We start from the raw sequence: 8117 nt of genomic DNA on the forward strand, positions 1-8117 counted from the left end.
TCAGTTGCCCAGATATTCAACAAAATGGAGATAAGGTTGACTCTACTTTATTGGGTGGTTTTAGCCCATAGTTTTGTAATACCGTTTGACGATTTCTTGTATTGTATCTCCTATTTATGAGGTGCATGAGATAGAAGTTGTGTGTGAGTGTCTTATTGCTATTGGGTTACCTCTGAATCTTTGATTAGTGGTACTCCTATAAAGAGATTTCTCTGCAAGTATATTGTAATTTGTTATTGATTGTTGAATAATATATTGACCTATTTTTGGAGTTTGAGGTTTTTCTCCTGAAAGGGTTTTCCCCACGTGAATCATTGTGTTGTGGTATGCATGTTATTATGTCTATTTTTGTTAAGTTTTTGTAACTTTTGTTATGATTTATAAAAAAAATTGCATTACCCTCCTCTCAAGATTAGTGTAGGAAGTTGTTTCGCTACTTAACTTCCTTACACAATGGACATTCTGCACCACTGACTATAAAAGTCAAGATGTTGTGAATATCTTATACATGGACTAGACTCTCAAACAATAGGTGATCTCAATGCACACATGTTCGCAAACACAAATGCTGGTGTAAATGGGAGACTGTTGGACCGTACAAGAGAAACTGCCAAACATGCCAAACCACAAAAAGATGCCTCAATATACACCAACCCAAGACATACTAGGATATAAAATGATCAAGGTAGGTGCAGGCATAGGACACAAAATGAAAATCAAAACAAAAAGATAAAGCATGAAAATGACTCTCATGGCCAACAAACATCTCTTTACAAGAGTAGGATGTGGATTTGGATAAACTTCTAGACATGTGAAGGATACATCCCAATGGGCGAGATGATGGATTTGGATAAACTGCTATAAATGGGAAGGATGCATCCCAATGGGTGGGATGATGGATTTGGATAAACTACTAGACATAGGAAGGATACATCTCGATAGGCAGGATGATGAATTAATTGATAGACGACAAAAGACAAGATGATTGTGTAGGGCTTGTAGATGAGAGGATTTCCTCGTGGATAGGTGTTTTGATTATGCGCAAGTTAAGACAAGCTTAGATAGACAGGGAAGCTCAATATGATGGGGATAATAATTGTATTGGATAGGATGGGATGAGGATAAATGATTGGATATGATAAGATTGGATTGTGGATATAGGATATAGGATAAATGGATTGGGACCAATGACAAGGGAGAACCAAGGCTTGGCAAAAGGATGGAGGGATGGAGAGATTTCTTGGATAAGAGATGGAGAGATTAAGTAGATGAATAGTGATAGGGTATGGAGGACTAAAGGATGGATGATAGGTTGAATGGGGATCCAAGAACTATGTTGCAAAGGAGGAAAATGCCCCACTAAAGGTAGTGCAATTAAGGATGGAAGGATGGCGGATAAAGATATATTAGATGAAAGGAGAACATGTAAGAAATATGAATGGTGGAGAAATTATGGCTTTTTATTTTCCAAAGCATGCACATATATTATTATTATTTTTATTTCTATAACATGATCAAAATCAAAGATAGGAATGGAGGATTTATTTGGAAAGGACGGGGAATATGAGACGGAGGATATGGATAGGATAGTCAAGATCAAAGATAGGAAAGGAAGAAGAAATTAGATAAGATGTTGATTTAAAATAAGTGATATGGAAGATGTGGATGGTAGGATGACATGGATGAAGCTTGCCCCCAAGTGTAGAGTGCAAGAGGAAGATGGATTACACATGACACTTGTTTCCCAAGTTTTCATCATGGTACTTTTCCAAGGTACCATAAGAAATGTTTTTCACCATTTGATGGAGTTTTTCTCTTTACTTTGTTTCTTGGATTTTTGGAAATAGTTTGGATGGATATGGATGGGGATAAGTGGATTTGGAGGATAGTGGATGTGTGATAGGGGATGCAGGAATGACTCAAGCATCTAGTTCCATAGATAGTATCCCTTAAAGATGTGTTATATTGAACCAAGATAATTGGATGTATGCTCATAGATGTTGGTAGAAATATATGGGGAGATGGAATGGATGGAAGATGGAGGGGAATAAGGATTTTATGCAAAATCTTGAATTAAAGGTATGGGATTATGAAAAGTGGATGTTGGATAATGGATGGGTTTATGAAAGACTTGTGGATAAATGGATGTGGATGTTGGTAATATCAACATTGGCACACACCTTGAAGGTTGGTAGAGTCATGGAGGAGAGCATGTCAATTTTGGGATATGAGGACCCAAAATAGATGAAGGGGATGATGGACTTAAGATAGTGGATTTTGAAATGTAAGGGCCTAAAATGGATTTTGAAGATGGAGGATTCGAGGACTTATGAGTGGAGGGAGATTTTGGATTAGCAAGTTTGGATGCCAATTTGGATTTCTCTTTGAGATGCATTTCTTCGATGATTAATTTGGGAATCCACATGGTTTTTGATTTTTTCTTTTTGGGCCTTTGTGGCCTTTTGAATTTTTCTTTCTTTTGGATCATATTTTTCTTTTCCTGAGCATGTCTTTTCAAGGGGACATGTTGATCCTTGGATTTTTGTGTATTTTTTATTGTATGCATTTTAGATTTGGCATCCAAATTGCTTCCAATAGCAGTGGTATGTGTGCATGAGGATGAATGACTTAGATATTTTATAGATGGGATGATGGAAGGAGAGTGTGGAAAAGGATTCAAGGATGTTTGCCTTTTGTGATCTTTCTTAGGGATTATTTGAGGTGACAAAGTGGTGGATGGAGGGATGTAGGGACCCAAGATGGATGGAAGGGATGCAAGGTTTGGATTTGGAACATAAGGACCCAAAATGGATGTGGATGGTGAAGGAATGGACTTTTGGACATAAGGGCCAAAAATGGATGTGGAAGATGGGGGATAGTGGGATTTTGATGTATAAAAAGGGATTTTGGATTGAGGAGGAATGGAAGATATACCAACATCTCGAGCATGAGATTTGTAGCCAAGGCCAAATGAACTTGAATTTTCTTTGACTTGAAGGGGTTCCAATATGTCTTGTTCATGGAGGCCTAACCCTTTACCCTGATAATTTATTTTTTGACAAATTCTTTTTCCAATAGGATACTTATTATTTTGAAAACAAGATGTGAGTGTTGAAATCAAAGAACACTGAGAGGGGGGGTGAATCAGTGTTCTGCAATTTTTAACATTCTTAATCTGTCTTTTAAACCACTTAATGCAAATGAATAAAAGTAGAGTGCAGAAACAAAAAACAAATAACCACAACACCATAACACTAGGATTTTTACGTGAAAACCCAGCTAAGGGAAAAACCATAGTGGGATTGAGAGCCACAATATTAATATAACTTGTTAGAACTATAATACTATTACATGAGGGGAATAAACATACATTCAGGCACATTGCCTAAAGCTCACTGCTCAAGAACAATAAGGGATACAACTCTAGAAGGCTCACTGCCTTACAAAAGATTACAAATAATAATTGGAATGTCTGAACTGATAAACAAAATCTACAAATGCCAAAAATAGTTTTGGTTAAGTGCAATTACATATCCTTACTCTTCTCTGCAACACTTCTCTATATTGATATTTGGTTGTATTCCAAAGCTCAAATATTTCACTTGTGCATGTGAAACCATGCACAATCACTCATACACATTTTCCACACAACCACCTATATCAAAATGATCATATAAATCAATCATATATATCTGCAACATCAAATTAAATCTATTTCATGTCGGCCCAAAAATGCATAACACACAAATGAAACATGTTACCCAAGTCGACTCAATCCGATCCAAAACAATCAAGTGGACCAACACAAATTGTCCATGCGCTTCCCACATGTCGTCTTAACATCCTTGAACACACAAACAATCGCCAAAATTACTCCACATGGTCCGCACAAAAATTTAATTCACAAGTTGTCCAAACAATACTGTTTTTCCAAAAATGTCGATTACTAGATCTCCAAACTTGCACGAGAATCAACACCAGAGGCTAAGATTCTGGAATAAGATACTCCAAACATATAATCAACTACCTCTAGCACTGCAAAGTAAAATATGCAGCCAAAATAAAATTCCAATCAAGATACTCTTATACTGCCGAACATTGTCTTCCACCTTTCAAACTTAAGCAAATCTAGACTTCCGACTTTTGGTAGGATGAATTTACACAATGAAGATGAAATCCTTGAGCTGGGTTGCCATCAATGGCAACACCAAAACATATATGTCATGTCTCTTTCCAACAATCTTCCTCTTTGTTATTGATAGCAACACTTAATGAAAAATGACCGTGTCAAACCAAAAATGTCATACACTGCAATACTCCAAAAATGCAAAAACCAAAACTCCTACAAACTCCCCCTTCGACATAAATGGCAAAGGTAGGTATTCGCATATCAGATTTTTTCCCAAAACTCTATATACAAGGGTATATGCTACAAACTTATGTAAATTTGAAGATATCTAGAAAAATGGTCTTCAATGATGCCAAATGGGCATCCCAACCCATCTTGAGATTCTACAAAATGGATATGAGGGAACTAAACAAATAGGATTGCATCTTCGCTGCCCTAAGATCTGTAGGTGCACTTTTATTCAATGCATTATGAGCATCCTGCAGACTACTCATCAAGGTATCCAGCCAAGGAGTGATAAGACTTCTTAGCTCTCCAACTCTCCCAACAATTTTTTCCTTCTCTTGATTCAAAATTTTGATCTTATCAAGTAAGGATATTACGTGATCTTCCTTACTTCTTGCAAAAATCAACTAAGGATCAAATGATTGGGATAGGCTAGCCAACTTCCCTTCATGCTCTTTTATATTCTTCTCAATCTCTATGGAAAACTTAGGCAATAAGAGACATAATTTGTAGATTTTTTCACCTTCGACCAATGCATCTTGAATGCTTATAACACAAGCAACCAAATTGGTTATGTCACCTAATCATCCTTAAAACTGTCCTCATTCTTTTGGCATTAAAATCACTAAGAACCTTTGCCTCTGCATCTTTCTCCAATGATATAAAATTAGAATCAACTGATTTGAGCAAGCTTTTGAGCTGATCAGAGGGTGTACTGGATTTGTCCTTCTTGAAAGATGGAAATTTTTTCTCAAGAACACTAGTTTCCATTGACATTAGCTCACTATCCTCCATTTGAGACTTCATTAAATCTGCGCTGGCTTTGGCTTGTGCAAAAGTGGTCAACTGGAGCTTTTGGATGGGGGACAGAGAGTCAAGATTGATAGGGCCTTGAATAAAATTTGGGTCACTCACAATCTGCTTCCCCTTTGTTGAATCCTTAGTGTCTATTTCCACCAGAATCTGCTCAACCTTGGTCTCTACCTTCTCCTTCTCAACTTCCTTCTTTGCAAGCTCAATAGTGACAACCAGAGGGGTCTAAGTTCCATCAACTATATCAGTGTCCTTTTGTCCTTGATCTTCTCTTTGAATTATAGTAACCTCAACTCTCACATCTTCTAGAGCTATCACATCAACTTGTTTATTTGTTTGTCCTTTGAGAATAGAAGGTTCATTAGTTTTAGGCTCATCTCCAAGGGATGGCATACCTAGGACTTTCAGACTAGACTTTTGAACATCCTCCTGAGATTTCTCAAGTACCACCTCATACTGATTTTCCAACAATATTGCTCTCAAAATATGCTCAGTTTCCTTATTGGCCTCATCATTCTTACCAATCATTATCTTTTTCACCTTTTCTTGCTCCTGAACTTTTCCTTGTTCTCCTTAAGAATTTTATCAATTTTTGCTCTAGCTATCGTCAAATAGAGTTGGACTAGTACATATTCTCTTATCCTCTCTTCCTCTATCCTAGCCATATATTTCCTCATGTCTAGAAGATCATACAAACTCCTAGGAATCTCTCACATTATCTCAATGAGATCCCTATTGGACTTATTCAGATATTCAATAGTTGCTTCCGCTAGGGTTCTCTTTCTAGAATCATCTAACAACTGATAATATTTAGAGATAGGTTTAAGGTTACCTTCCTTAATGATGTCTTTCGTAACCTTCCTTACAGTCATACCGAAGTCATCTAACTTGGTCTTCTTGCTGGACTGCTCCTCACCAGATGGTTTCCCATTAATAACTCTAGTAGCTTTAGCACTCTTCTTTACTTCCTCGACAACATCATCAGATTGAGTTTCTTCTTCATCAACAGGAGATGCCACATAGACTCTAGATGGTTGCTCTTCCTTTCTCTTCCCTGCACCACTGAATGGCTTGGCTTGAGGCTTAGGAGATTTGATAGGTTTAGTAGGTTTTCGAGCATCGAAAGAGGATGAAACACTCCTTGTTTGTCTAAGCTTAGGTGAAGGGGCTTTTGGTTTAGCCTTCTTTTGCTTTACAATATCTTCTTCTTTCAAAATGTTCTTCTCTCGGGTTCTCCGAACCCCCTTCTTGGTAATATGCATGTTGTCTATCAGCTGCTCTACCTCCTTCCTAACCTTCTTCTAAATCTTAGGCTTCTTGAAGTAAGTCCAAGCTCTTTTCTTTGTAAGTTCCAAACCTCTCCTCAAATTTATCTGTCATTTTTTCTCTATAAGTGTTGATCATATGAATCAAGAACATATCCTTCAACCTCATACCCCATGGGCATGATCCATGAAGTTCTTGGCTCCACAACTTCCATAAGGCACTGCTCAGTGTCAACCATAAAACAAATTGTATCCTGATATCTCTCCACAATCTCCTTGGGAATTCTCTCTCTGCTTTGCATCATGCTTTGAAAGGTCTTGAAATACCCCCAAAGTATTCCATTCTAGACTTTTGAATCTCTGAGACCTTGAAGTGTTTCTTTTATTTGCACTACCACCAGCCTGCCATAGGCCCACTGAACTTTTCCCACTCCTAGAATCTCATTCATAAAATAGAAGTATAAACATATAATCAAAGTTCCAAATTTAAATACATGCTTCTTATCCTGTTTGATTTTCTTCAAGTTTCTCAATAGCTCACTATGGAGCACCTCACATAAGTCATATTTATTATCTCCCTTCAACATATGATAGGATAGAATGTCATAGGTTGTACCGAATACTGAATTGTCCTAGCTAGAATGATATATTTTGTATCCCAACACCATTGATGCAAACCTGACATCATATTCAATAATATCAATGATTGTCATTGACCTTTTGTCAAATTGGTAACCAACAACCTATGTTACCATCTGGTTCTTAACATTCCTCAAAGTAGGCACCTCACTGACTGAGCTCAAACAAGTCACTGCCTTAATTGCACTCTTGGTATTCTTGTAGGGTTTTCCAAGCCACATGAACTCATCATGCATTCTACTTAGGATATATCGAACCCACTTTGGTTCATCAAACACTGGAAAGTTGATAAATTGTGTGAAACCCTTCTCCTCACATGACTCAAATTTTGGTTTCAGGCTTCCCATTCCATCAATCATGTACACTCTGTGTATAGTTTTAGCATTTGGGCATCCCTAAGATCCTCAATGTTAAAGTGAATGTAAACCCTAATGTCCTCCACAGTAAAAATTTGTATGGGAATGATGAAAATGCGCTGCTCGAATCATCTTTCATGGACTTATAAGGATGTTTTTTGAAATTTGGTCTCCCTTGTTCAGTCACATCTACCACCAATGGGGTCACAATACTAGAAGATACCATATCCAAAAATTTAAGCTTCAAACTGAAAAAGTGTTAATTGAGAGATACCTTACAACTAGATGCAAGATTATACACGAAATCTAAATATCTCTCAGAAGCTCTACAAATTCTCCTTCACCGCACTCTTCCACTCTCTTGCTTCAAATGCAAAGTGAGAAATGAAAGGTTAATTTTCTTTTTATCCTCAGCATACCTAAATTTTAGGTATAATAAATGCACTTAACCCTAATCTTCCAAATACCATGCATACAGACTGATCTTCAAGAAATCTTTTGCGATTCATCAAACACTTTTGAAAAACCTTCCACTGATTCAGTGATCATCAAATAAAACATCTGCAACCTGTCACAACCAGGTACAGGTCTCCAACAAGGGGTTTGTAAGATTATCATGAAAAAATCCCCCTAAGGCCGAATGCCTTAGCTTAGTTACCAGATGAGGTTCCAGCACCGAAATCAAGTGCA

The sequence above is a fragment of the Cryptomeria japonica genome, chromosome 8 (genome assembly GCF_030272615.1).
Source record: "Cryptomeria japonica chromosome 8, Sugi_1.0, whole genome shotgun sequence".
Classification (NCBI taxonomy): domain Eukaryota; kingdom Viridiplantae; phylum Streptophyta; class Pinopsida; order Cupressales; family Cupressaceae; genus Cryptomeria; species Cryptomeria japonica.